The sequence below is a fragment of the Chelmon rostratus genome, chromosome 10, assembly GCF_017976325.1.
Source record: "Chelmon rostratus isolate fCheRos1 chromosome 10, fCheRos1.pri, whole genome shotgun sequence".
NCBI classification, from domain to species: domain Eukaryota; kingdom Metazoa; phylum Chordata; class Actinopteri; order Chaetodontiformes; family Chaetodontidae; genus Chelmon; species Chelmon rostratus.
This window is the reverse complement of record NC_055667.1, coordinates 26739643-26759975: the sequence shown is the minus strand read 5'-3', so window position 1 is coordinate 26759975 and position 20333 is coordinate 26739643. Positions and strand designations below refer to the sequence as shown.

Here is a 20333-nt window from a genome sequence, read left to right as displayed (position 1 = left end):
GCACACACACACACACATGCAGCCAGCTGAGGCACGAGTCGTCCTTGAAGACAAAAAACAGAGATCAACAACTCACCAGTATTCACTCTCTTTCAGCTGTTCAGGGTCATTCTGGAGGGAAATATCTGTCTGTTCTCCTGCTAAATGCTCCACTTTCTGTCTGCGGTTTACAGGTAGCACACTGTTTACAGGTAGCACACTGAGGCTGTTTACAGCTTTTACTGTGAAAACAGGTGAAACTGAATCTGACAGGAAAACCGCAAGAGCCAAAAAAGCTAAGAATCAGGGTCCCCATATTGACAGTGACATCTGACAAACACACACACACACACACACACACACACACACACACACACACACACACACACACACTCTTCATCTTAGTGTTAAACAGCGAGGAAGAAACCGCTATCATTGGTGGTTCAGGGTGGGCACATGAACCTCTTTATGTCTGTTGACTGGAACCGGAAACACCTTACACCAATTCTCTGCCTCACAACTGATTTTAGTATCCTTCTATTGATTTATTGATTATTGATTTATTGCAAAAAATCTTAACGGCCTTGGTACTACTTAATAATCATTTTACTTTCAGCCTGTGAACCCTCAGTCAGGTCTACAGGTAGTGGTCTTTTAATTGCCCCTACAGTAAAAAAAAATGCATAATGTGGGTGGGGGCCGTTATTTCTATCTTGTGAATGTACACCCCCTTTAGGAAGGGAAGTGTGGGCCCATTCCAGCTCTCCCTGCCAATCTCATCGCCTTTCGAGACAATGTCACCCAGTGGTGCATTGCCAGACATGACAACACACACACTGGTGTAGAGGCTGGGGTGCATCCCCCATTACATCCAGGTCTTCATTAATGCCTCCCTCATCCTTTTGGGAGGGACCCCTGACCAGGCCAGTGTAGGAGGCATGTGGCTGAGCTCCCACTGCCACATCAACCTGCTGGAGCTCACAGCATTGACAAGTGTCGCATGTTTTAGGATCCCTCAACATGTCCACAGGGGGTCCACTCCAGGAGGAGTTGAGCCGATACTGGATCTGCCCACAGCCCTGTGTCAGGCAAAAGGCACGTCTTCTCACACCGACCCTAGGACCTCCAAACAGACCACGATGGCCTTACAGGTCTGCCTTTTGAGCCTCTGGATCAGGCACCTGGTTCTGTTACTGCTCTCCTCGTAGCTCTGGGATCAACCAAGAGAGCAACAGACCTGTGCGTCCTGTCTATATCCTTTCAGCTCAAAGTTACAACCTCCATCAGGCTGCCCAATTCATAGCAGCTCTGCACTGGCTCCCTGTAAAATGCAGAAGAGAATTTAAAATCCTTCTCCTTACCAACAAAGCCTTCAATGGCCAGGCACCATTTTATCTTGGGGAGCTCACAGCACCCTCTTACCCCACTAGAACACTGTGTTACCAGAACGCAGGCTTACTTATGGTTCTTAAAGCTGAATGGGAGACAGAGCCTTCAGCTCTCAAGCTCCTCTCCTGTGGAACCATCTTCCAGTTGTTGTCCAGGAGGCAGACACCCTCTCTACATTTAAGAGTAGGCTTAAAAATTTCCTTTTTGATAAAGCTCACGGTTAGGGCTGGCTCAGGCTTGCCTTGGACCAGCCCCTAGTTATGCTGTGATAGGATTAGACTGTCAGGGGATTTCCAGTGACACAGAGCTCCTCTGTTCTTCTCTCCCTCTCCATCTGTATGAATTCATGTCCTAGCAAAGTCTTGGTTCCCATGGAGAGTGGATGAACCTGGATTGTGGATTACAGCTACATATCCTGCCATGGCCCAGCCTGACACCCACTGCAACTGCTATTACTATTAGTTAAACAGTCATTATTATTGGATCCATATCGTTGTATTATGTACTCATACTATCTGTTGCTAATATGTACATATATTACATTCATGAATATATCATATGTCTATATACTATGCTTTAGAACACAACCCCCTTTTATTCATCAGTACAGTGTCGCCAGCTACGTCTCTCTCAGGTCTGGGATATCCCATCACTTCTCCAAATTTGACATGATTATGCTAAATAACTGTAAAGAAATAAGTTTTCCTGCCTGCCGGCCTGCGCACAGTGAGAGGCGGTTGCTATGCAACATACGTGCTGCTCAGTGAGGTGACAGACAAGAGTAGGCTCATTTTAAATCAATAAAATATGTTTTAATCACTATTTTGTGTCACTTTATTGAACGTCTTAGTAGTAAGCCGCGTTCTAAGATGGCTAATGTAGAGTGGAGAAATAAACCCAGACAGGATGAACAGAAGTCATCCTGAAGAGTCTGGTCCTGACTTGCTCCTTGTGGAAAATGTCCTGTGACAACTTCTGGTGTGATTTGTTGCTATATAAATAAAATTTAATTGAATTCAATAGCATCTGTGCAGTGTTGCGATGACTTGTTCATCTGAGTGGTGGCTGCTGAAACAAACTATTTTTATATCACTTTGTTCTACACCTTGAGACTATAAGCCTCCGTCCAGAGGGAAGAAGCTGAAATTCCCTGTGCAAAGGGTGGGAGTCATCATTTTAAATGAAACTGGTTATCCACTAGAACAGTCTGGCGTAAAGGGACACTGTCAAGCTGTGACTCACCAATCATCCTACCAGACGTTGGAAATGTATCTTCAATCAAAAGGAATGTTGCTGCCCCTTTTAGCACACGGCTTCACAATTTGCTTCAAAATTTAGTTTTGAGTCAATAACTGTTCCAAGATATTTGTAAGATTGCATGTCCTCTAAAGTCAAGTATCATATCTTTGGTATTCAATGTGTATAATTGAAGAGAGGGCTGCTCACACAACTCGACAAAGTCTGGGTTGACAGGGCTACGGCTGGTCTCACTGTCCCGACTAACAAAAACCGAGTCATCTTCATACTCTGAGTCCTATTGTCACACCTGCTCTGAAACATTTCTGTAGAGGATAAATAATCATGGGAAAAGCACATATTATGTGGGGAGCTGGTAGAGGAGCAATCTGCAGACAGAATTCACTCTCTCTCCTTGTATGCGTTAAAAAGTCAAGAGTCAAACCCGAATTGTCCTAAAAGTGTCCTGGTTAAAATACTGCAGGATGAAAATTGGTTGAATTGCGCGACAACACGAGGGGCAAACCTTATACATGACCACATGTTGGTCAGTGGACATGTCTTAAATGTTCACCTACAATTATTTGTATGTCCCATTAATATTTGTCCTTTACGTAAGTAGCAGATAACATGACACGGTTAAGCTATGTTTGATACAACAAATGTTAGAAATGCAGTTTCAAGAACAAGACTTTAGGTTCTTATCTTAAAATGTTTCATTTCTCCTCCCCTGTCGTCGTTCAGCACTCGTATTTATCCCGCCCCATCCCCACTGCGACTGGATGGTGACGAGAGCAACATTTTACCCAAAGTTTTTCAGCTCTCGACAACCAGAAAAAAGGCCGAACGTGCAGCGCTCTGCGTAGCATAAAGCTCAGCGTCTCATCACACTGCTGGCCTTTGTAGCACAGTGTAAATACGCAGCACTCCAACTATTTGTGCTTATTCAGTTAAAAAGACATTAGATTTAAGTAATCGACCACAGATGTTGTCAGGTCCATGACTCCTGTTGACTCTTACTGAGAGGAAAACCTTTCAACATCCTTCTGGTCTATGACAAAGTGCTGATTGGCTTAAACTGAATTTCATTACTAAAATCAAAAGTATCAAAATGAATTCAAAAAGGATGAAGGCAAATAACAAACTCAGCGTCCAAAGACCTGCTGTAGGTTTCATGCTGGACCAGCTGAGCCGAGGCTGTTTGCAGCCATCTTGTTCACGAGTTCAGATTCATGGTTCTGTTTTGCTTTGTGATATGCATCACCAGACAACCCTGCTGATGTTGCAGGCCAGAATCACTCAACCCCGTTCTGATGAAGTGCTTTAAGAACCTGGTTCTCCATCGAAGAACATCCAAGCCAGCCTGGACCCTCAGCGGTTTACATCCAGAACCAGCAGATCCACAGAGGAGGCTGTCTCCACTGCCCTCCACTCAGTGTGTGTGTGTCTACGTGTGTGTGTGTGTGTGCGTGCGTGTTTTTGTGTGTCTATATGTGAGTGTGTGTCTATGTATGTGTGAGTGTGTGTGTGTGTCTAAATGTGTGTGTGTGTGTGTGTGTGTGTCTATGTGAGCGTGTGTGTGTCTGTGTGTGTGTGTGCGTGTGTGCGTGTGTGTCTGTGTGCGTGTGTGCGTGTGTGTGTCTGTGTGTGTCTATGTGTGCGTGTGTGTCTGTGTGCGTGTGTGTGTCTGTGTGCGTGTGTGTGTCTGTGTGCGTGTGTGTGTGTGTCTATGTGTGTGTGTGTGTGTCTGTGTGCGTGTGTGTGTGTGTCTATGTGTGCGTGTGTGTGTCTGTGTGCGTGTGTGTGTCTGTGTGCGTGTGTGTGTGTGTGTCTATGTGTGCATGTGTGTGTCTGTGTGTGTCTGTGTGTGTGTGTGTGTCAGTATTTCACAGTGTTGCATCATCAGCAAATATTTGAATAACTAACAGCTCTGATCTGCTTTAATGTCGGAGGAACAAACTGCTCTGCAGACAGAAACCTGCCTGAAGATCTCAGGTCATTTATTTGATCATCATGATGTTTAGAGGCTCAGAGGGTTTAAGGAGCTGGCGGCTTCAGTCCTTCCTGCTGACAGTGAAATGATCTGCTGTAAAGCTCAGATGAAGATTATTTGGTTTGGTGGAGATCTTCACCCTGAAAGTCGTCTGCAGGTTTACATCCACCCGACCGTCCTCTGAGGCTCAGAGAGGAAACACCGAGGGAAAAGTTGTGTTGCTTTATCAGTGGCTTCCCTGCAGGGTCTGTGGGCTCAGAGGTCAGACAGCTGCAGCTACTGACTGATGCTGAGTGACCTCTGCTGCTGTCAGCTGGAACACACTGGTTCAACTGGTCTGACTGCTGCTGTTTCTGTGGGACGCCTGGGCTCTGAGCTGACTGTCAAAACACACCTTTGTAAGTGAGTCTTCTCAATCACACACCTTCATCCGCGGTGACTGTCGGTGTTACAACAACATGCGACGCTCACTGGCTCTGACTCTGATCGGAGCGTATCAGCGTATCAATGAAATGGATCCGTTCAGTCAGGCGACATGAGAGCCGCGTGGAGAAGCTGCCTCAGTGAATGACTGTGCTCACTGGGACGTGTGGTGGCATGTGTCCACGTGTCTGACGTCAGATCAGTTCTGATGTTTGCAGTCTGTCAAACACCACAAACACTGAGCGAGACGACGCCGTGACCTCGACTCCTGCGGCATCCCGCCAACTATCAGCCGCTCCAGGTCCAATCATCAGACAGACACGTGATCAGACGAGCTGAGGTGACAACGCTTCCTCCTGGGTCACATGTTTGCTGCTCATGTGACTCAGTTTTCTGATTCAGTGTTTAAATCACAGATGAATCGAATCGCATCAAGCAGCTTTCAGTGTAACTTCACCACAAATCGATGTGTGCTGAATCGTGCACAGTGTGTGCGCACTGTATGGAAACACTTCACAAACTGTTGGAGAGGAACAACCGACGATCAGAGGAAGATCAGAAGGCCAAAAATCATGCAGAGCTTCATCAGAACACCTTTCATCCTAACTCAGGCTTCATTTCTATTTCCCCTGCAAACAAATTCAATCTGAAGCTTCCAAATAGGCCACCAGTCGACTTAATCCCCATTAAAGCTGACCCTGAAACACACACACACATATATACACACACACACACACACACACATGCACGCACACAGAGTAAAACGGTAGATTAGGCTGCCTGCCTTCATTCACTAATCTGTGGAGTTAATCTGATGGTTGTAACTCTGCAAACTGAGACATTATAGAGCTGTAATCTGCATAGATGGAACACACACACACACGCACGCGCGCACACACACACACACGCACACACACACAGCCATATGTGCAGCAGTCTCGGGGCTTTGATGCAGCTTTTTCCTTCAGTGACTCAAACAGACTTCAGATCAGAGCATCAGTGACTCTCAGGGTCACTGTGTGATTCACTTCCTGTTCCACACACTGCTCATCAGGTAAACACCAAATGTAAACAGAACATCTGTTTGTTTCCAGTAAAACTCCATAAAACAGCTTCGAGGTTCAGGCAATCCAGGACGTCCAGGTGGAGGTTCATCAGAAACCAACACACTGTGCAGGTTTATGAGACGTTATCACAGAACATTTCACCTTTCATTACGTCAGCAGCCAGGAATGTGAGCCTGCTTGTGTTTGATTGGCCGACAGCAGCTTCAGCTTTGCCTCTGGACAACTGTGAGCTGTTTTATTCAGAGACTGAAGTTGGTCTGAACGCAGGCCGACAGCTGTTTCCTGCTTGTAAACCACGACTGTCACGACTCTGCAGGGCTGGATGTGGTGGTGCTGAGTGACACTCTGAGCCTGTTTTTCATGCTTCTTTAGTTTTTAGTGAACTGAGTGGTTCCATCATGGCGTTGCTTTAATAACTGCTGTTTCTTCCTCAGGTGTCTGCAGAGAGACGGCCGCTCACCTCACAACACTTTCACCTGTTCGACAGCTTTTAAAGGTAAAATGTGAGAACACGAAAGCGTTGCTAACATATTTGCACTCTGCCGTCTTTGTCTCATATAACAATCAGCTGAATCTATAGGTACATTTTTTCACAATTCTTTTTAACATTTCATCACCGAAATTATTGAATGAATGAATGAACTAATAGAGAAAATAATCTGCATTCCCAAAGAAATTAAGAGCCTTTTGCAGCCAAATTTTATTTATTTGTTTTTATTCATTTAAAGCTACAAAGTGCTAACCCCAGAACCAACGACAATGACATTTTGTGAGTTTATTTTGTTCATTGATTAGACTAAAAAGCTAAGAGAGTCTCACACACATCAACCAGCTGAAACTACGGACTGCCACCTGTTCAGGTACAGAGACGCTTTACAAGACAGGATGGGCTGCAGCTAGCTGTTAGCATGCTAACGTCACAAGATACCTGTGTAACACAACACACAGACGTCAGAGCGGCTACTCCTTCACGTTCTGATGATCATGTTTTAAAGTCAAATTCTGGTCATATCTCACACACGCTGTGTGTGTGTGTGTGTGTGTGTTACTGCGCGTGTGTGTGTGTTAATATATGTGTGTTTCTAATTTGGGGGTGTAACTGATGCCAGTGACTGTAGACAGCTGCACTCCAAGATACCAATTATACACACACACACACACACACAGATGCACACATGCACACATGCACACATACAGTAACACACTCACACACACACACTGTATAATCTTCAGTGTGATGGCAGTGACAACACATTATTCAACAGTGTGTAATCTGACCGGGGTTGGGGGCTGTTTAAAGGAACAGTCCACATTTAGCTGAACCCTGTCTCAGCTGTGTGTGTGTGTGTGTGTGTGTGTGTGTGTGTGTGCATGCATGTGTGCGTGTGTGTGTGTTCCACCAGCCTGCTCCACCTGGCCGTTCCACCACCCTGTTCCAGCTATGATCTACGGATCTACGCCCCTGTTATACAGCGAGGGAGTTTTCTTACACCACCTTGGTCGACCTAGACAGCAATCTGGACTGGACCAGGAACTCTGCGGCTCTCTCGCTCTTCTTCCTGTGGAGAATCTGGTTCTCCGGTGTCTGCGGCACCGTGCTACAGATGTTTAATGAGTCTGCGATGGCCGGCGCCTTGTTCTATGCTGTGGTCTGCTGGGGCAGGAGCCCGAGGGTGGCCGACACCAACAGACCGAATAAACTGATCCAGAGGGCCGGCTCAGTCCTGGAGGTGGAGCTGGAGTCTGTGGTCGCAGAAAGTAGGACTAAAACTCCTCTCCATTGTGGACACGTCCACGTCAATGACTTTGTTTTGCTGTGATTATTTTTACTATATTGTGCTTTTTTTGTCTTTATTCTTCAGTTGTTATTTTATTTAACATTTGCACATTATTATTATTATTATTATTGTTGTTGTTGTTGTTGTTGTTGTTGTTTTTATGGCAAAGTTTATAGTAGTTTGGAACTTTGTAATTTTTTACTCTTTTAAGTATTTCATCCCTTTGTCTAACTGCATCCGGTTATCTTTTCTTATACTGCAACAAACCTATTTCCACATGAGCATCAATAACATTTTTCTGAATCTGAATCTGACTGTGGTTTTAGCCTAGCTTAGCACAAAGACTGGAAGCAAGGGGGAAACTCTCTGTCTCAAAGACAGAGAGAGAGAGACAGACAAACCGAGAGAGAGAGAGACAGGCCGAGAGAGGAAGAGGCAGTCAGTATCAGAGGAAATGGAAACAGAGAGACAGTAAATACGGGTCATTCTACCACACGGGAGGAACTTCCTGCTTCATTACAAACAGCAGGACACACACACACACACACACTTCAAGCATGATTACTGCCTGTCATCTTTGTCTCTGCACGGTAACACAAACACACCAGCACAGCCTCCTCAGGCTGCTCCACTTCCTGTTACTCAGTGTTACCAGATCCTGAAAAACATTGTACAAAGACCTTCTGAAGAGAAAATATCAGAAATGTAAGCTCCAGACTACAGAGCCGTTGACGTCTCTGAATGACAGCGAGCTGCTTGAAGGTGTCGAGGTTCACAGAACGACTCTGACTACAGGCCAGTTTCTATTATGCAGTACAACAACAACAGCTGGCAGCTAAATATTTCTAATAAAGCAAAATGAACCTGAGGATAAATAAACCAAATACTGCTTTCAGCACAAACAAAAGGTTTCTAAGAGTTGGTGAGCGGCACCAGTGGCTGATCATTAATGGCAGATCCAGGGTCAGTTCTCTATCTCTGTTATTGACATGGTTAGTGTACAATGATAATCAGGCTGGTTCCATATCAGCTTGATGAAAATTTAACTCTCATGCAACAAACTATGAAACTAAGACACACTGAAATGTTCGTACATCAAATACAACAATTATCTGACTGAGCTGACTGACTGAGTGCAGTGATTGACTGTAAACACTGAAGCTCTGTGCTGTCAATAAAGCTTTTTGAATCAGCTGAATGAACTCGGTCCTTTCATTAAACTTCATCCTGTCGTGTTGTTCCTCTTTGCTTACAGACTGTGTTTAAATAAAGCCTCTCTGTTTCAGCTTGACTGTTCATTAACACTGTTCACCCCGAGCCTTTCAATAAAGTTCATTTGAATTCACTCCTTTTGTTTGGGCGCTCTTTGTTAGCGGAGCTCATTTAAAGAAAGACACTGTCAAAGCCTGGAGTTTCAATAAAAACTGTTAAACTGCTGCTGTAAAGACCCTGTTTTCAATAAAGTTCACATAAGTGGTCCAGCCTATTTCACACATCAGCTGATGTCCCTCAGTAGTTTAATGAGACTTTGCTGAGCTGGAGACAAGAAAACTCCTGATCTAAGAAACCAGAAGAGTCCTGGTTTCATCACAGAACTACATCCTGACAGCGTCTTAAACACACGGAAGGATTTTGTTGTCTCTGTTTAGATTAGTCTGAACGAAGAAAAGCTGAACAAAAATCTGAAAATTTCAAAAACGTGCTTGCTAACTTGCTGCAGCACCCCCTGTTGACTAGTTGTGGAACATACAGAGTGTAAATATTACTACTGATGGACTGAATCTGAATATCTGAATTTAATATTTGTTCATTTTTTGAAGAGCATGCCTGCCAGAAAATATACGAAAAAAGATTTTTAAAATGTGCAAAATTAATGATTAATTGGAAGTTTAAGCCTCATCAGCTAAACTTGGGGAGATATTTGGTGATAGCAGCAGCTGAGCGACGGTGCAAAAAAGAATATTTAATTTTTCACTTCGAAAGGCCCAAAAGCAACCAAAACAGAACGAGAACGAGAGGATGCAAAGTCCAGTACCTTATGAATCTGTCCGCTAATGTTATGCTTGCTCAATCTTCCTCCATCATAACAAACTCTGTCACTGCTGGAGCAGCTCAAGAGCCGGATCATCTGCCATCAGACAGCGACTCGGGCCACATCTGTATCACCCACTGGAGAAACCATGTCAGCCAAATGCAAGCTCACGTCCACCGCAGGTGTGTAGCTGGCTGTTTTATGGCAGCTAATGAGCAGATATATGATTTGCTCGGGGCACGTGAGTGGCTCCGGCAAAGAGACAAGTGGATGTCTGACACCATTCAAAATGAAATAAAATAGCCACAAACGGCGATTGATTGGGTCCAGGCACGATGCATGGCTTTAGAGAAGAAGAGGAGGCGAGGGCTTGGCATTAAAGGGGCTTTGTGTCCTCAGAGGAGGTGACTACTGGGCAGACATGACTTTCCACACACATTATTATAATGTGAGGCAACAACATCACAAGTATTTTCGCTTGTTAAATTTAGAACAATTCAAATGTTGGTGAGAAAATCCTAAAAAATGAAATCACACATCATTCTGCTGGAGTTGTCGAATATTTTGGTGAAAAAGAAAATGTTGTGCTTTCAGTACAAAATACAGCAAGACATTGAATGCCACTGCAGACTCACTCTTTGACTGAAACCATTCGAAACACTTGAAATCTCCCATCTAGAGAAAGTCCCTGTCAGTTTTGGAATGAAGAAGATATAGATGTTAATTGATTTTGCAGATTTTGAAAGATACAGAGTGACAGGCTTCTGAACTGACCAAAAGTTGCAGTGAGACAAATCTTCAGTGTGCTAAAAACATTTCAGCCCTGCAGGATCCTTATGTCGAACAAGATGCTGTGGACACAAAGGTACTCGAGTGTGCTCCTTGATCACATGCAGTGCCTTAGGAGACACCTGAAGTGCTGCAGCAAGAGATGTGGAACACAAGCGAAGGCGAGTTTTTCTTTCTGGTGAAAGTGAAATAAAACAAGATTACAAATTTAAATTGTCCCAAGGATAAAAGTTAGTTAAGCTTTAGATTGTGCATATTTTGCTATGTTTTGCTATTTGTGTATGGTTGTTATTACTTTGAACTATGAATGATCCTCCTATTTAACTGTGGGTGCTAGCAAACAGTAACAACCTTCAAATATCCATTAACAAATGAACTGACCTCGATTAACTTTGATTTGTTTATGACGGTCATTTAGGTTGTCAACAGTAAGCGCACCATGTGTTGAAGGAGAGTGTCTAAACAGACGTCTAAGGAGACGTCAAGCCTGAACGATCGAATGAATACATAATTTGCTTTGACTGACGCAATAACCACGCTGTAGTTGGGTCATCGTGAGTCCAAACATCAGCATGAACGTGATGTTTCATGTCTGTTTATCTGATGTTTCTGAACCAATCAAATGTTTGGCTGTCAATCAAAGTGTTCCTCGTCACTGTGGACTGTGTCTCTGACCAATGGCAGCTCATCAGGCTACATCACCGTCCAGAAGAGCAGTCGATCAGCGGAACACATCCAGACTACATTACCCACACACACTGCGGCTGTCTGTAGGACACACTGCCAATAAAGTTGACTCGAAATGATCCAGCAGAAAAGGGCAGAGACTCAGAGAAAGTAAAGAAAGACAGGAAGTCCACTGTTTGTCACAGGAAGTATGTTTCTGTCTGAAGCTGTGGACGGGAAACACACACACACGCACGCACGCACACGCACACACACACACACACACACACACACAGTACAACAAACTTCCACTAACATAGAGAAATACCGACACACAGTCAGAGTGTGTTGGGGCTGTATCCAAAGTGAAATGAATATGGGAAACTTGCTCATTGGGTTGGAGTGTACAGACAGAGTCTGGTCTGTCGCTGTTAATACTCTAATGTGTGACACCCCCCCCCCCCTTTCCATCTATATGCTTCCACAAGGCAAAATGACTCAGAACCACAACATAGCTGTTCTGCAGATGACACGCAGCTGTACCAGACTGGACGACCACTTCCTTAACTGAATGTCTGATATCAAACGACGGATGTCCTTTCTACGATTACATGAAAACAAACCAGAGATGATCCTGTACTCCTGTACCCTACGACCTGCAGCTTCAAAGCTCCACCCGCTCCACTGCCCAGTCCCCCAACCAGTTATCCAATCACATCAGACCTTACGCAAGAAGCCTTGGAATAAATATTCGAAAATACTCTGAAATTTTATTGACAATTATTACTGAGAATTATATCCAAGATCAGGACTTTGTTATTGCCTAAAGAGTCAGAAACAGTCATCCAGGCTCTGATCCTCAAGACTGGTATTATCAACTTAGCATCAACCAGGCCTCTATTCACCGCTGACCGGTTTTGACCAGTGTGTTGACTGGTTCTCTACCAGCTGCACTGACCGGTTTGTGGCTGACTGGTTCTTTAGCAGCTGCACTGACTGGTTTGTGGCTGACTGGTTCTTTAGCAGCTGCACTGACTGGTTTGTGGCTGACTGGTTCTTTAGCAGCTGTACTGGCTGGTTTGTGGCTGACTGGTTCTTTAGCAGCTGCACTGACTGGTTTGTGGCTGGCTGGCTCTTTAGCTGCTGCACTGACTGGTTTGTGGCTGACTGGTTCTTTAGCAGCTGTACTGGCTGGTTTGTGGCTGACTGGTTTGTGGCTGACTAGGTCTTTAGCAGCTGTAATGACTGGTTTGTGGTTGACTGGTTCTTTAGCAGCTGCACTGACTGGTTTGTGGCTGACTGGTTTGTGGCTGACTAGGTCTTTAGCAGCTGTAATGACTGGTTTGTGGCTGACTGGTTCTTTAGCAGCTGTACTGACTGGTTTGTGGCTGACTGGTTCTTTAGCAGCTGTAATGGCTGGTTTGTGGTTGACTGGTTTGTGGTTGAGTGGTTCTTTAGCAGCTGTACTGACTGGTTTGTGGCTGACTAGTTCTTTAGCAGCTGTACTGACTGGTTTGTGGCTGACTGGTTCTTTAGCAGCTGCACTGACTGCTTTGTGGCTGACTGCTTTGTGGCTGACTGGTTCTAAAGCAGCTGTACTGACCGGTTTGTGGCTGACTGGTTCTTTAGCAGCTGCACTGACTGCTCTGTGGCTGACTGGTTTGTGGCTGACTGGTTCTTTAGCAGCTGTACTGACTGGTTCTTTAGCAGCTGCACTGACTGGTTTGTGGCTGACTGGTTCTTTAGCAGCTGTACTGACTGGTTCTTTAGCAGCTGCACTGACTGGTTTGTGGCTGACTGGTTCTTTAGCAGCTGCACTGACTGGTTTGTGGCTGACTAGTTCTTAAGCAGCTGTACTGACTGGTTTGTGGCTGACTGGTTCTTAAGCAGCTGTACTGACTGGTTTGTGGCTGACTGGTTCTTAAGCAGCTGCACTGACTGGTTTGTGGCTGACTGGTTCTTAAGCAGCTGTACTGACTGGTTTGTGGCTGACTGGTTTGTGGCTGGCTGCTTCTGGTTCTTCAGGCATTCTGACTTCACTTCAACATCAAAGAGAATATTTCATCACAGCCAATTACAAACACACACACACGTGTTGGTTTTACTATCAATCTGAGGTCCCTCTCGCCTCCCCGTCAGCTACACTCCTCATCACCGCGATTTCCACAACCGTATCCATGGAAACCTCGACCATCATAGGGACACGCCTGACTTTCACCATGAAGACAGTTTTATTCTTGTCTGTCCAGGTTTTTCTGTTGTCTAGAGAACCTGGTTTCTGGACTCACAGTGTGTGAACTTTTTCACAGGGTTGACAGTTCGATCCCCAGCTCCACATGCCGACATGTCCTCGGGTGAGACACTGAACACATCCTTAGAGTATTTCTGTGTACCAACCTACCTATCTATCAATATATATATCGCTCTCTCTATATATGTATAGATAGATAGGTAGATGGATATACACAGAGCTGACAGTAAACAGGAAAGAGACCATGTCTCGAAAACTGCCACAAAAACCCCAACTGAGACTCACATCAGAATGTGTTGTATTCATGTCCGGAGAATTCTGCTAAAACCCAAATTATATCGACAAATGTCTTCATCAGAAAATGCTCCATTCAGAATAAGATCTAATTCTAGTGGAATATTAGTGTGAATGTCAAAGTAGCCAGTGAAGTTCAGTAGTGTTTGACCAATCAGTTGACGTTCAGTCCTGCACACTCAACCCTAATAGATCCAGGAACTTACACAGTTTAACTAATCTACGCTAAATTTAGACTCTTGTGTCTGTTGGAAATGCATCGAGGGTGCTGGACAAAGTATTCAGATCCTTTACTTCACTGATAGCAGAAATACTTCAGTGTAAAAATACTCTAGTTATTTAGTCTTATCAACACAACTAAAATATTAAAAACATGAAAAGTGAAAGTACTCCTGATTCAGCAGAACGACTCCTGTCAGTGTTGTGTTGTATGAGGTTATTGATTAATGCGCTGATTTATTTTCTCGTTTCACTGATCCTGGAAAACAAGCTGTAAAACACAGAAAGTGATGACTCCACCACCCTGTCTGTCTGTCAGGCAGTGAGACAGCTGCTTAGCTGTGTGTGTGTCTGTGTGTGTGTGTGCGCGCACATGTGTGCGTTGACTCCACAGGGAGCGATCGAGAGAAACCAGCTTCTTTATGGATTATTAATATCACCTCCAGCTACACACAGTCAGTGTGTGTGTGATCTGACACACACTCAGGGAAGAGGGGGAGGTGTGTGTGTTGGGGGAGTTCGAGGGATGGGGGGGTGGAGATGGGGATTCTGGGGTGGGGGGGCTCAGCAGTTGGTGTGATCAAGGACGCCTCATTCACACTCAACTCGACAGTGTCTGTGTGTGTGTGTGTGTGTGTGTGTTAGTATAATCTTCTTGAAGGCCACGCCCTAATCCAGGATCAACAATAGACCCCCTCGATGCACACACCGAGCCCCCCTCCTGTCATCTTTGTGAGTTTCTTGTTTGTCTCAACTCGTCCGCCGGTTGCCCTACAAGCCCCGCCCCCTCCTCTCCGTCCAGTCCATTCAGGTTCAGGGCATCACAAAAACATCAACAAACATCAAACACACCCTAAAGCACAAAACAACAGCAATACTCAAACAGCAACAATAAACAAGCAACAACAATACACAACCAACAACAACAATACACAACCAACAACAACAATACACAACCAGCAACAATACACAAACAACAATACACAAACAGCTATAATACACAAACAACAATACACAAACAGCATCAACACACAAAAAAACAACAATACACAAACAACAATACACAACCAGCAACAATACACAAACAACAATACACACACAACAACAATACACAAATGACAACAATACACAACCAGCAACAATACACAAACAACAATACACAAACAACAACAATACACAAACAAAAATACACAAACAACAACCATTACACAACCAGCAACAATACACAAACAACAATACACAAACAACAACAATACACAAACAAAAATACACAAACAACAACAATACACAAACAACAACAATTTGCAAACAACAACAATACACAGATTCCTCGGATGTTAACGAGCGTCTCCTCATCACTGAACCTGCAGCTGAAATGACTCCATCACTGATGTTCATTGGCTGTTTCCATAATCACTTATTCTTTAAGTGGTGCAGTGAGTTTGAGTCTCAGTCCAGGTCTCGGTATATCCAAGCAACAAAGTGAACAACTTTAGATTCTTGACCATCTACAGCAGCTGCCCTTCACTTAGCCCTTCTGGATATCCTTTGAAGTACTTTTTGAGCAAAAACAGCAGAAACACTCTGGTTCCAGTCTGTCAGATGTGAACATTTTCAGGCTTTCTGACTGTGTGTTAAGACAGAACGTGAAGTGAATTTTAGAGGCTGTGAGACTGAAACAAGGTCAGTCAAGAAAACCTTCAGGACAATCTGGATGTTACATTAAAGAACACTTTGAGGCCAGAAAATGCTGTGCATTAACATTCACACACATCACACCACAGAGCCCTGATGTCCAAAGCAACATGTTCATTTTCTGTAGACCACTTAGTCCAAAGACACATCATAACCAGGGTACTGTAAAGACCGCATCATAACTGCGGTACTCAAAAGACCAAATCACCACTGTGGTACTCCAAAGACCACATCATACCCAGGGTACTGTAAAGACCGCATCATAACTGCGGTACTCAAAAGACCAAATCACCACTGTGGTACTCCAAAGACCACATCATACCCAGGGTACTCCAAAAACACATCATAATGCATTACTCCAAAGAGAACATCATAACCAGGGTACTCCGAAAACCGTATCATAACTGTGGTACTCCAAAGACACATCATACCCAGGGTACTCCAAAGACACATCATAACCAGGGTACTCTAAAGACCGTATCATAACTGCATTACTCAAAAGACCACATCAAACTAGGGTACTCCAAAAACCATATCATACTTGCGGTACTCCAAAGACCACATGATCACAGAGGTTCTCATAAGACCACATCATAACTGTGGTACTCCAAAGACCACGTCATAACCAGACACATCATGACGAGGGTACTCTAAGTGTGTACTCAGAGTGTGCATCAGTGTGTATCAGAATGTGTATCAGTGTGTGTATCAGTGTGTATCAGTGTGTGTATCAGTGTGTATCAGAATGTGTATCAGTGTGTATCAGTGTGTATCAGAGTGTGTATCAGTGTGTATCAGAATGTGTATCAGTGTGTATCAGTGTGTATCAGAGTGTGTATCAGTGTGTGTATCAGTGTGTATCAGAGTGTGCATCAGTGTGTATCAGAGTGTGTATCAGTGTGTATCAGAATGTGTATCAGTGTGTATCAGTGTGTATCAGAGTGTGTATCAGTGTGTATCAGAATGTGTATCAGTGTGTATCAGTGTGTATCAGAATGTGTATCAGTGTGTGTATCAGTGTGTATCAGTGTGTATCAGAGTGTGTATCAGAGTGTATCAGAGTGTGTCTTAGTGTCTGTAGGTTTCTTAGCTCAAATTTAAAATACACACAAACAGCAACACCTGTGCTGGTATGTGAACATAAATAATACATGTGACAACACACTCCTGGGAGTCTCACACACACACACACACACACACACACACACACACACACACACACACAGAGAGAGAGAGAGAACAGAGAGTGTAAAGTTGAGTTAAACAGATGGTCCAGCAGATTGTATCAGAAACTGACTGCTAATCAGACACACTACACACACACGCACACACACACAAACACGCACGCACACACACACACACACACACACACACACACACACACACTCTTGTTCAGGGTTAAAGGAAACTTCCACTCAAACAAAGTCTCCATCTGTTCGTCTTCCAGCTGACAAAATAAAACTAGAACAGGGAAACATCTGATCACAGGTCAATTCGATGTTTGTCTGATAGAAACTGATGATCTGTGAGAATTTCTGTACATCAGGCAGCTGATTCAGGATCTGTACTTAAGGTCTCCAGCAAACTTTTTAATGAGCTGCAGGACATTTTGTGATCTATATCAACACATTCATCCCAGACCAGGCCGAACCCTGGAGCAGGTCGATGTGCTCCTGAAGACGTCATCAGGGACAGTCCAATACGTTTAGAACAATGCATCTGTTGTTCCAAAACTTTTCTGCTGTCTTTACAGGGACTCTATGATGCCCTCAGGAGCTTCGCAGCACAGTGTGAAGCCATGTTCAGTCGATGACATTCTGCTGATTCTCGTTCAGGGTGTGAGGGTTTTAGTAGGTGGTTGTTGTTGGTGTTAGTAAGTGATACAGCTACTCTGGATGGCATTGCGCTGGCCTCCAGTGCCACTGTAAGGAATCTGGGAGTCATCTTTGGTCAGGATATGTCCTTTGATAGTAGATGGTTCTGAGGGTGTTAGTATGTGGTTCTCAGAGTGTTATTAAATGGTCCTCGGGGTGTTAGTAGATGTTCTCATGGTGTTAGTAGATGGTTCTCAGGGTGATAGTAGGTAGTTCTCAAGGTGTTAGTTGATGGTTCTTAGGATGTTAGTAGGAGGTTCTCAAGGTGTTAGTACATGGTTCTAGATAGATAGATAGATACTTAATTAATCTCCAAAGAGAAATTTACATGTTCTCATGGTGTTAGTGACGGTTCTCAGGGTGAGAGTAGATGGTTCCCAGGGTGTTAGTAGGTGGTTGTTAAGGTGTTGTCAGGTAGTAGCAGAGTAGTGAAACTGGGTCAGTTGGTGGTTACCAGGGTGACAGTAAATGGCTGCTAAAGTGATGTGAGGTGGTTGCTAGGGTGTTGCAATAGCTTTAAGGTGGTTGCTATGATGGTACTAAGTTGTTGGAAGTAGCTAAGTGGAAAAAAGAAAAAAGTCTGTGAAATGTTCTGTTTTTGTCAGAAAGTTCTGTCTCACAGCATTAATCTCAGACTTTTTGTCTTACATCTGCCCAGTGAAACAATCTCCTGTTGTGTCAATGAGCTGTAAGAGGTTTGACCGTCAGACTGATTCATTTAGAAGACAAAAGAGGAACAACTTCAGAGAAAGAAGAATATGTTTTGTGTGGCACAACTGTTGCCTTTCCTCTCGTGTTCATAATGTCACTAAACATCAGAATGAGCCTGAAAAAACACACTAGATGTGACCTGTTTGAACACTCCCAAACAAAACCCCAAAACTCTCCTCTTCCTCTTCTCTGTTTAAATTCTACCTGTTTAAGACATCACGTGTCCATAACAGGCTCCACAGTAATTAGCTCCTGTGCTAATGCTACCTCTTTAAAGTACTGAGTGTGGTTTGTATAGAAGAGCCTGATGTCAACTAACTGACTGTACTGGTGTTACTGGTGTCACTTCAGTCTGACTGTGTGACGACTACAACACATTAACACTGTCTGAGTGTGTGTGAAAGAGAGTTTGTCTTAGTGTGTGTGTGTGTTTGTGTATGTCTCAGAGTGTCAGTTTGTGTATGTGTGTGTATCTGAGTGTGTGTGTGTGACTAAGTGTGTGTAAATTTGTGTGTGTGTGTGTGTGTGTGTGTAGATTAGAGGTGATTAAACAGTAATCTGAATCTGGACTCAGACTAAATCCTTCAGATTAGTCAAATGGACGTTTCAGTTAAATAATCTTCATCACACGGATGATGATGATGATGTCACTTATGCTGCTTCATACAGGTCACCTGTGTCACTTTATCACCAAATCCATTCAGAAAACAACAAGTTAGAATTTTTATCACTGTGACCCTGAGCAGTGACTGTCAGGGGGAATCAATTAGCAGGAAAAATAACTTCAAGAAACACACAAAGAAGAAATCCTCTGAAATATCACAAAGGCCTGACACCCTCAGTCAGAGCTTCACTGTTCATCTAAACACAGCCACAACAACAACAACCAATGACATCTGACCAGAACTTCAACCAACCAATCAACTCTCAGTCCACAGTCTGCAGCTGGTTCACCAAACTGATCAGAAACTGATCAGAAACTACGGAGGAAACATTGAGGGCAGTTCAAGTCATCTTGAGTCCTTATCTTTACTTAGATCACTTCTTAAAAGTCACTTTTATTGATTAGAATAGCAATAATTATGATTGATATTATTATTATTGTTGTTATGAGACACTGCTGTATGTTAACAGTTATGGTTACTAATGCAAACGTTCCTCTGGTTTCATCACTTCTGAACTGATTCCTTGTCAATTTTTTAAACAGAGATGGGAACAAATCTCTGCTTCTGACTCCACAGATGTGACGCTCTTAGTCTGGGAACCTTTTTTACTGAATATAATGAATAAAATGTTTCCTAAGGAACATCATGATAACTGTATTTAGAGTTTAATGTGTTACAGTTAAGTGTACCAGCAACATTGTGTTAATGTGTCAGTGAACAGAACGCGCTGCACACAGAACTACAGCCAGAAAATCACTTGCTGTCTGTCAGCAGGAAGTACACAACTCTGCTACACAACTGTCACACTCAGCAGGGCAGACAAACTGGACTCAGCTGGTCCAGTTCTGCACCAGACACACACTGTGCCGACTACCTGCTGACCATCATCATCATCATCATCATCAGCGATCAGTGAATCTCATCTAAAACACAACATGTGTGTCATGTGACAGTTTGAAAAGACTTCAGGACCAAAAATTATTTTAATTCTCTGAGCTACAACAAGCAGGTTGATCACATCCTCTCTCTGTGTGTGTGTGTGTGTGGGGGGGGGGGGGGGGTCTTTATTGTTTCGTTTGTGTTCTCAGAGGCTCACGTGATGTAGACTTCCCTTATGTAACTTCTGCAAAGGTGATTTTAAATTAACTTCTGCCATAATAAACACAGCAGAGTGTGTGAGCGTGTGTGTGTGTGTGTGTGTTGGAATGTCAGCTATTCAGTATGCGGCTGCGGGCTGAGCCGTACCGTGCCAGGACAGGCTGGGAACACCCG

General features: G+C 43.9%; 1 protein-coding gene across 2 annotated transcripts in view; it reads right to left on the bottom strand.

Annotated features, from left to right (window-relative positions):
* plxnb3 (plexin B3) overlaps positions 1 to 20333 on the bottom strand; it is a 72070-nt gene that overhangs the window by 51128 nt on the left and 609 nt on the right. The window lies entirely within an intron of this gene.